Raw genomic sequence first — 10,196 nt, 5'->3', positions numbered from 1 at the left:
AAATATGGAAATGCTGTAAGTCACCCCCTTTATATATTTCGATGCACATTTCAAACCTGAAAATCACATTGTGGTACTTGACATAAACATAGAGTGTTTTGTTATCTTCTTATCCCATAAAACGGTGCTTGTCAGGTTCATTTTTGTTCCTACACTCATTTGGACCTAGGATGCGATCTTAATTGCTGCGTGTGTTTTACACAGTTATAGAACGATTGAGATGTGGAATTAGCATTGTGGCAATTAATTTGAGAGTTCACAGTCATGCATTAGACATCACACATTATATGGATACTTACGATAGCCGACAGTAATTCAGACTACATATTTGTTAGTATGCCTATCTGCTTAGCATAATAGTTTAGGCTACATGTGTTTTGTGCAGGTTCGTTTAGGTACAAGGCGTCTATAATTAAAGTTCCCTGTAAGCATCTTAACGGGGTTGGCTACAAATGGCAGATGAATCGCAATACGACGGCTATGGTTTGAGCTATACTTTACAAAGTCCGTACTGTCCAATGTGAATGACTGCACAAGAGCGGTAGTCAACAGCTGCGATACCGTTAGTTAGGTAAGCCCGTCCACCACGGTAAGGCCTTACCGCATCGGATGGGAAAATCGGTTTGTAACTGTTCCGAGGTCAAAAGCCGCATAAAAAGCAAAATTATATCGGTTTTTAACTGTCCTGAGGCCAAAAACTTCGTAAAATAACATGGGTTTCTAACTATCGTGGGACTGGCGCAAGACATGTTCAATATGCTGCCCATTGTTTTATGCCCCTTGTTGAAATCGAGAAACAGTATATTCCACAACAGTTCGGAGTGTCTTGAGGATCACGATCAGAATGCGTTGCGCAATATACACTCCCGGAAATGGAAAAAAGAACACATTGACACCGGTGTGTCAGACCCACCATACTTGCTCCGGACACTGCGAGAGGGCTGTACAAGCAATGATCACACGCACGGCACAGCGGACACACCAGGAACCGCGGTGTGGGCCGTCGAATGGCGCTAGCTGCGCAGCATTTGTGCACCGCCGCCGTCAGTGTCAGCCAATTTGCCGTGGCATACGGAGCTCCGTCGCAGTCTTTAACACTGGTAGCATGCCGCGACAGCGTGGACGTGAACCGTATGTGCAGTTGACGGACTTTGAGCGAGGGCGTATAGTGGGCATGCGGGAGGCCGGGTGGACGTACCGCCGAATTGCTCAACAAGTGGGGCGTGAGGTCTCCACAGTACATCGATGTTGTCGCCAGTGGTCGGCGGAAGGTGCACGTGCCCGTCGACCTGGGACCGGACCGCAGCGACGCACGGATGCACGCCAAGACCGTAGGATCCTACGCAGTGCCGTAGGGGACCGCACCGCCACTTCCCAGCAAATTAGGGACACTGTTGCTCCTGGGGTATCGGCGAGGACCATTCGCAACCGTCTCCATGAAGCTGGGCTACGGTCCCGCACACCGGTAGGCCGTCTTCCGCTCACGCCCCAACATCGTGCAGCCCGCCTCCAGTGGTGTCGCGACAGGCGTGAATGGAGGGACGAATGGAGACGTGTCGTCTTCAGCGATGAGAGTCGCTTCTGCCTTGGTGCCAATGATGGTCGTATGCGTGTTTGGCGCCGTGCAGGTGAGCGCCACAATCAGGACTGCATATGACCGAGGCACACAGGGCCAACACCCGGCATCATGGTGTGGGGAGCGATCTCCTACACTGGCCGTACACCACTGGTGATCGTCGAGGGGACACTGAATAGTGCACGGTACATCGAAACCGTCATCGAACCCATCGTTCTACCATTCCTAGACCGGCAAGGGAACTTGCTGTTCCAACAGGACAATGCACGTCCGCATGTATCCCGTGCCACCCAACGTGCTCTAGAAGGTGTAAGTCAACTACCCTGGCCAGCAAGATCTCCGGATCTGTCCCCCATTGAGCATGTTTGGGACTGGATGAAGCGTCGTCTCACGCGGTCTGCACGTCCAGCACGAACGCTGGTCCAACTGAGGCGCCAGGTGGAAATGGCATGGCAAGCCGTTCCACAGGACTACATCCAGCATCTCTACGATCGTCTCCAGGGGAGAACAGCAGCCTGCATTGCTGCGAAAGGTGGATATACACTGTACTAGTGCCGACATTGTGCATGCTCTGTTACCTGTGTCTATGTGCCTGTGGTTCTGTCAGTGTGATCATGTGATGTATCTGACCCCAGGAATGTGTCAATAAAGTTTCCCCTTCCTGGGACAATGAATTCACGGTGTTCTTATTTCAATTTCCAGGAGTGTATTTCTTCAATTCAGCTGCGTTACAATTGGAGCACTGAACACATCTTTCTTATAACCCAGGTAATTTGGACGGCCAGGCTGTAGGGATATGACGGCTGATAATTCTAGTACTTCCGAAATGCACTTGCAGCAGCCACTTCACTGTCTGTGCAATGCGAGGAGGAGCACTATCTTGCGTAAAAATTATACTACCCACACATCCACGCTGTTGAAGGGTTGGAATGACGTTGATACGCTAAAGACTCCCACAGCGAATACCAGTGACGGTGCAGCTAACAGGACCCGCAGTACACATCTCCTCGAAAATATGCTGCCGTATGATAAACAGTACCATCATCCCACATCACACGGCACCTTTGCAGAATTAAGTGCTACCGATTTACGTGCGTGCGGATTTTTTATTTTCCATATTCTGCAATTGTGCATATTGACACGTCCTTGGAGATGTAAGTCGGCTTCGTCTGTCCAAAGAATGTTCTATGGCCGTTCATTGGCCACTTCCATTCGTGTAAGAAATCCAGAGCGAACGTTTGTCTTGTTGGCAGTTCGTCAGGAAGCAACTCCTGAAAAGGAATGATTTTTTACGGATAGCAGTGCAGGATTTTTCGTACGATCTTGTGCACCGTGATCGCAGGCATGTCCGAAGTTTGGGCAGTTCCCCGTGCACTGCATGTTTACAAACCACCGTTTGACCTCTCTGTAGTGCTGTAGTCATATCTTTGACAGACATCGGATCAACGGCTATCCTCCCTCTGCCACAATGCATTTTAAAAGAACCTGTCTTTTCGAAATTTGTAACTATTTTTCCAGATCCTTGGCAGACATCAGACCATTGCCCTTTTCGTATCCTCGAGTGTCCGGAACTTCTGCAGGGCTACTCACGCACAGTCACCGTTCTTGTAAAAGAACTTTACCAGTAACGCGGTACCCTTCATGGAGACAGTCCTGTTGGGCGTCTCGGACAGAAACTGACTAATAGTCGTCTGCCGCGAATCTGTTGGTGTGCATATTCCGTCGCTTACAGTGCTATCTATTGGTCAACACTTTTATTTTTTATTTTTTGTTCCTCGTCGTTTTGCCTGTGTTAATAACATGCTGTTCAAATTTGACGTCACTGTGAGCAGTGGTTCTCTTTCTACAGTGCTTTGAAATTAAAACTTTAATTATGGACGCACTATAAATTGCGTCATTTAGTCCGAAAAACTAAATGTCGTCTGGCTACTTGGGAACTTATTTTTTATCCACATGTGTTTAGTGTCAAACTGGATTTGGAAATAGCATTGGCGAACACGTCATGTTTTAGGTATTAGTTTCGATGGATATGAGTAGTGTGGACATAACATAGTCACACTTGACGTAAACATTGCATTTTTGTGTTGCTGACATGTTTTTTTCAGACTTTTAGAGTGGAAAACAACATTGTAAAACTTGAATGCATTATGTGGTTCATACAACAATTAAAATGTGAAAATGTTTAGTTTGAGGATCCGCTGTGCCTTACACTAGGTGTGGTGTAACTAACTCTGAACTACGATCTGAGAACTTTCACGATTGCCGTGCTGCTAAACCTGTAAGTTCATGGGCATTAATATTGCGAGCACACGCACGCGCGCGCGCATATGTGTGTCTGTGTGTGTGTGTGTGTGTGTGTGTGTGGACGATGAAACTTATGTATCTTGTACGTGGAAATTTTACACGTTATACGCTTTACATAATTTTCCTGATAAATACTTTTGAACATGGCGCATTTTCAGATCACTCGGGCCGGCCGGATGGCCGAGCAGTTCTAGGCGCTACAGTCTGGAACCGCGCGACCGCTACGGTCGCAGGTTCGACTTCTCCCTCGGACATGGATGTGTGTGATGTCCTTAGGTTAGTTAGGTTTAATTCGTTCTAAGTTCTAGAGGACTGATGACCATAGATGTTAAGTCCCATAGTGCTCAGAGCCATTTGAACCATTTTTGACCTTAGAAGTTAAGTCCCATAGTGCTCAGAGCCATTTGAGCCAGATCATTCGGATAGTTTTGAACATAGCCAAGATGGCAATGGGGCTACACTGTGACTGGCTGTTTCGTCTTAATGGCAGGTAAAGTTCGGTTTAGTGCTAATGGCCACTACTGTGATGTTATTGAAAAAGGTGCGTGGCTTGTAACGTGACACATGAGAGGTCTGTAGCTTGTGATGTCACAGGTGGCTGCATGTGATGGCCACATGTACGACCTTCGTGGCCTTTAGCTGAAAGTTCGAGGTCGAATTTTGTCGCCTTAGTAATTGCCATTCTACTCACATAACTCCGGAAACTTACCAAGGATTTGTCGAATCTACGCCACGCAGCATCACTACTGAGCTGCATTCCATAAGCGGACATACAGCCGGCGATCGTAAGGTTATGATTCATAACCGTGTATTTCGCAGTGGCCTATCAAGTACGAGAGAGAATGGGCAGTCACGAGCTGAGAATTATAGATATGCTGCAAGGTTAGGAATGCAAAACGAGAATTAGTGCTCGATGAGTTATTAATGATTATTAACAGTGTTCAATTACGTGGTTTATTGATGAGGAATACAGGCTGTTTTAAAATGATACATCCAGTTTATCAAGGTTATACTTTCTGCACGAATGAAGTTAGAAACTTGGGGTGACATTGAACGTACGTATCTAAATTAAAAGTTTACCTTGGTACAACTCGTAAGCTCCGGTTCATGTGCTAGCTGATAGGTGTCTCCTTGGTGCACGTCCTCACTCGCTTTCTCGTTCATTACTAATGCGTATCGAGTCGAGACGCTTATCACGTAGCAAGACACGCGTTTAGTCTCTCCATTTCAACATCTGCTATTCATTACAGCTATGCGGCGTAATTATCGTCGGGAATATGAGATTATACCTCCTAAAGCTGAAAGAATTCGACGATGGCATGAGCATTTGCCAGACAATGATTGCACATGTAAGTTAAAATCCACAGCCGCTCCCCGTGTGCTCGTTCAAAACGTAGAGAGCATTCAACAGAATTTTGGACGTAGCCCCCAGATATCTATTCTTCGCTCTAGCCTAAAGTTAGCCATTCCTCATGTATCTGTCTGGCCTTCTTCTGATTCGACGTTTATGTTTAAAAGTCCTTCATAATAGTTTTAAAGAAGAACATACAGATTTTTGTGAATTCATTCTGAGTGTGGAGATGGAAGATGACAATTTTCTTTCAGATTCAATGTTAAGCGATGAGGCTACGTTTCATTTAAGTGGAAAAGTGAACGGCTAAATTTGAAGAACGCGAGGAACATGGCAGGCACGTGCCGTGGTCGACCACAAAAGACTCTCTCCAAAGTTTCTTGTGTATGGTTCCACTTCTCAAGAAAATGTTTACGACTCGTTCTTTTTTTGAGAAAAAAATGGTTACAGGTATTAACCTCTATATGTTGGGCATTTACCTTTTTATACAATTTTGAGAATACGCCAAAAATTGCGTTTTTCAACAGGGCGGAGTCCTATCACTCTTGACCATCCATGTAAGAGCATTTCTTAATAATGAGATATCTGAACGATAGACTGTCCGCAAGGGGCATTCTCACGTGTTATTGCACCACTGGCCTCCAAGGTAGCCTGATCTCAAGATATGTGATTTATTTTTGTGGTGGTCTGTGAAGAAGACCGTCTAAGTATCTCTCCTCCCAACAACTTTAGGTGAACTGGGATGCCGCGTAAAAACGGCAGTGAATACGGTAACTCGGCATGCTCTCAAAAGTGTGAGACGAGTCTGACTATTGTCTGGGTATTTCCCGTGTGTTCGGTGGAGGGGACATTGAACATTTGTAAAGAGCAAATGAAAACTTATATCCTAAACTAAGTCTAATTGTAAAAAGTACCTCAATGTTGTATACGCATGCAAGCAATAGATACACTTCCATTTCTAAGTTAAAATTAACTCTAGTTTCTATCTTCAGTCATCTGGAAGATATGGTCTTATGAAATCGGATGAATGTTTCTGAAATCGCTGTCGGGAAGAGATTTACCAGAAAATCATATCAGCGCCTACATTTTTGCAACATTTTAAAACGAAGTAAATCGGCAGTCCGCGTTTCCGTAGCTATCGAGTTGCTTCAGTTCAAATGGCTCTGAGCACTTTGGGGCTTAACATCTTAGGTCATCAGTCCCCTAGAACTTAGAACTACTTAAACCTGACTAACCTAAGAACATCACACACATCCATACCCGATGCAGGATTCGAACCTGCGACCGTGGCAGTCACACGGTTGCGGACTGAAGCGCCTAGAACCGCACGGCCACCGCGGCCGGCCAGTTGCTTCAGTCTCAACAAACACCAATGCGAGCACAAATCAGCGGAACACAGTTATAGCCAGGTTCAGACGAAACACAGTGACTGTTTTCAAACATATACCCGATAAGAACTAAAAAACGGAATCTACACTTTCGAGGGCAATTCTAGTACCGACTAAGCTATCGAAGCACGACTTGTGACCCGACCACGTGACATGATAGCCGCGCGGGGTAGCCACGTGGTCTAGGGCGCCTTGTCACGGTCCGTGCGGCTCCCCCCGTTGGAGATTCGATTCCGCCATCGGACATGGGTGTGTGTGTTGTCCATAGCGTAAGTTAGTTTAAGTTAGATTAAGTAGTGTATACATTTAGGAACCGATGACCTTAGCAGTTTGGTCTTATAAGACCTTATCACAAATTTCCAATTTCCGTAACATGATTTCTGAGAGCACCCCTCGCTTCCCTTCGAACTATGTATCACCTGACGAAAAATTACTGCTGGCAGATATGAGAACCATATGCAAGAGCTGAAAAGAGTGGGAGGAAGTAAGGGTAGCCAGATTCCAAGAGTGGTAGGTATGGCATATATGTGGGCTGTACCAAAGACTAGCATTATTGTTAACTGTAGAATTTGAAATGTGTCTTGTGCGTAATTAGAGGTATTGCCGATAAGAAATATACTGTTACAAGAATGCGATAAGAACGCTCGCATTTCAGCCTTCTCAATAATCTTTTGACAAAGATTTTACCTACAATGCAGACTCTTCCAAAGATCATACTAGTTCCACACCATTGGGCTCATAGTTAAATGGTAAAGAATTTTCTGAATAGGTTTAGCAACAATGATCCTCGGGGATACTTCGAACTGCAGCTGAAAGACGATAATGGTGGAGGAAAAGTACCGGCATGTGTCCTGTCGAGCACTTCGTTACAAAGCTTCAATTGCTGGAGAGTGGCAACTTTGATCTTTCCCGTCTCGTTTCCAAATGAACAGTCGGGTGAGAACTTCGTCGCATTTTCTGCAGAGATACATCCATTAGATTCTTACTCACTTGTATTCTCAATGTTTCCCGATTACGTTAGCAACAGACACCAGCAGTGAAACACGTTGAATAGAAAACGTGTTGTTTGTTCAGCAGAATCACGATTCTGCTTGCATATGAATGTTTGTTATATTTGTCGAAAAGACAATCGAGACGATGTTATCAAGGGGAATAGAAAACTGGAGGAGGCTGACTCAAGCTTTGAGGGTACTTCAGCTATGTTGAAATGGTACCTATGTATACATCAAACTGCTGAATAACTTATTTTTGTTTTTCTTCGACATCTTAAGGAGAATAGTAAAATTACTAACTTGTCTTATAAGACAAAATGCATTGGGGCTAAGAGTGCAACTTAATAGAACGAGGAATTTTCAACATCAGTCGCACGTCTGGGTCATTTGAACTTGAACTTCTTTGAAATCTCCAAGATCAGCTGAAACAGTGCACCAAACATTAGCGATGATATTCTAGTAATCTAGCTCATATGCCCGAGTGGTGGCAGAAACAGCGGTGAAGTCTTCCACAGGCATAAAATTGTAAAGTTCATTCCATATGTGTAATGTGCTAGTTCTTCGGTCAGCACAACTCTTAACCATTCGACTAAATAGTGGTGTCAGCGCTTTTTCCCTTCGCTATTCATTCGGGGTGTGATGGACGTTCACAGGTCCACTGGATGTTTGCACAAAAAGAGGCAGTCTAGCGAGCTAGCGTCACAAGCTTTAAAAATGAATGGAAAAGACAGAAGAGAGGGATGAGAATTCTCGTTATGTGTTATGCAGTCGCATAATCGGCGCATACTGCAAATTTTCTATGAAACGACATAACAATAACATACAGAAGGAATTTAAAGATTTAGTTGACAATGAAAGAGAAAAATTACAACGATTATTAGACAGGATTCAATGTTCTGTACACCAAGTAGCATTTTAAGCTTTATTTGCAGGCAGGAGGACATGAAGAAATTTCAGGTACGAATAGTAAAATTTCTGAAGTGGCAAGCATCATACCGCTGAACAAGGAATATATTATTGCAAAGTACGTTGGTTAAGTCAAGGGCCATGACTGGAACGATTTTAAATTTAAAACCCCATATTGTTGAATTTATAAAGGGAAAAGGACTGCAGGAATGAAAATTAGAGCATCTGGGATGGATTGCAGACCTCGCATTTTGAGTGCACTTGGCTACACACTGCCCACAGTAAGACACTGCAAGGTGTTAAACAACTTGTTTCTGATTTGATTGAGATGTATTTAAAAATAAAATCGCATTGTAGAAGGGACAAATTCAGACCAGAAGAGTCCAGTTCCCTACGCTCACTGATATTAAAGAAAACGCGAGATTCCAAGAATTCATTGTCGCGTTGAAAGAATACAAGGAATTTTTTTCTAAACGCTTTGAGAAAACTGCCAGCCTTATATCTATTTCTGAGCTGTTTTCGATACAGTTTACCATTTCAATTTAAAGTGCCCCTACGCATGTGCCCGTGTAACTGATTGATCTGCAATGTAATTCCCATTTTAAAGGCAAATCCTCGTCAGGTATAGTTTCCACATCTCCATAATGAGGTTGAAAAAGTGTTACAATATTTCAATCACCGTATAATTGTGAAAATTTTTTTTTTCGATTATGAAACAAAATAGGTCACGATTACATGGCAACCCATGCACAAAAATCTGTAAATATGTCCACGCCTATCTGCATGCCGACACTTCGTACCAGATAACAATTGTATTATGTCTTAAGCGCACCAAAAATAATTAAATAATATTGAAAATTTGTTTTGTTTGTCATCTGTGTTGTTGCGAAATGTGGAATACAAAACCAATTCGTATACAATGAGACTGCATTGTCATTTAAATGCTGTGCATTTGCAGCTTCCCTCACCACACGCTCAGACCATGATATATATTAGCACGTTTGATTTTCTAAATATTATCCTTCCATTCCAACAACAAATTTTTCAACGTGCTCTTGATGCTACCTCACGTAAGCGAACGGCACACCATCTCTTTTCAAAACATACAGTGCTGCTAATATGTCACCTCAAACGCAAACATTACTTTTCCTACTGCTGTAGCTGACGCCGGTAGGAGTCTTAAAACCAATTATTAACTAGTGCGGGACGTAGATGAAGATTCCAATCTACCACCATACATTCTAATCTAAATTGTCAGTCGTATTACTATACGGATTCTAAGCTGATAACAGGATTGGTCATTCATCATGGATGTGGCAAAGTTCATTCCATGTTTCTTTCAAAGGTGAGGTGCACATAAAAAAATAAATAATGTAAACAGTAAATGACACATAAGAAGTGCTAAAAATACGATGGCCTTAACACTGCCGAAGACATCAAACGTCGCGACAACGTATCTTCCTGACACTTATCCGTACAGAAAAACCATCAAAGCTGCATTATAAGACGTTGAGTGTTTCCAAGAGTCGTTAGTTTAATTGCAAACACAACTGTAGTGGTGTATTTCCTACTGATGCCATGTTATGCATAATTTTCTATGTTTTTAATTATGCTTGGTACCGGTTCATGCGTTGTTCCACAAAAATATGGGAAGCGAAATCGAGTAACTTCATGGGACA

Source organism: Schistocerca serialis, chromosome 3 (assembly GCF_023864345.2).
Source record: "Schistocerca serialis cubense isolate TAMUIC-IGC-003099 chromosome 3, iqSchSeri2.2, whole genome shotgun sequence".
In the NCBI taxonomy this organism is placed as follows: Eukaryota; Metazoa; Arthropoda; class Insecta; order Orthoptera; family Acrididae; genus Schistocerca; species Schistocerca serialis.
Note: the sequence above shows the minus strand (reverse complement) of the source record.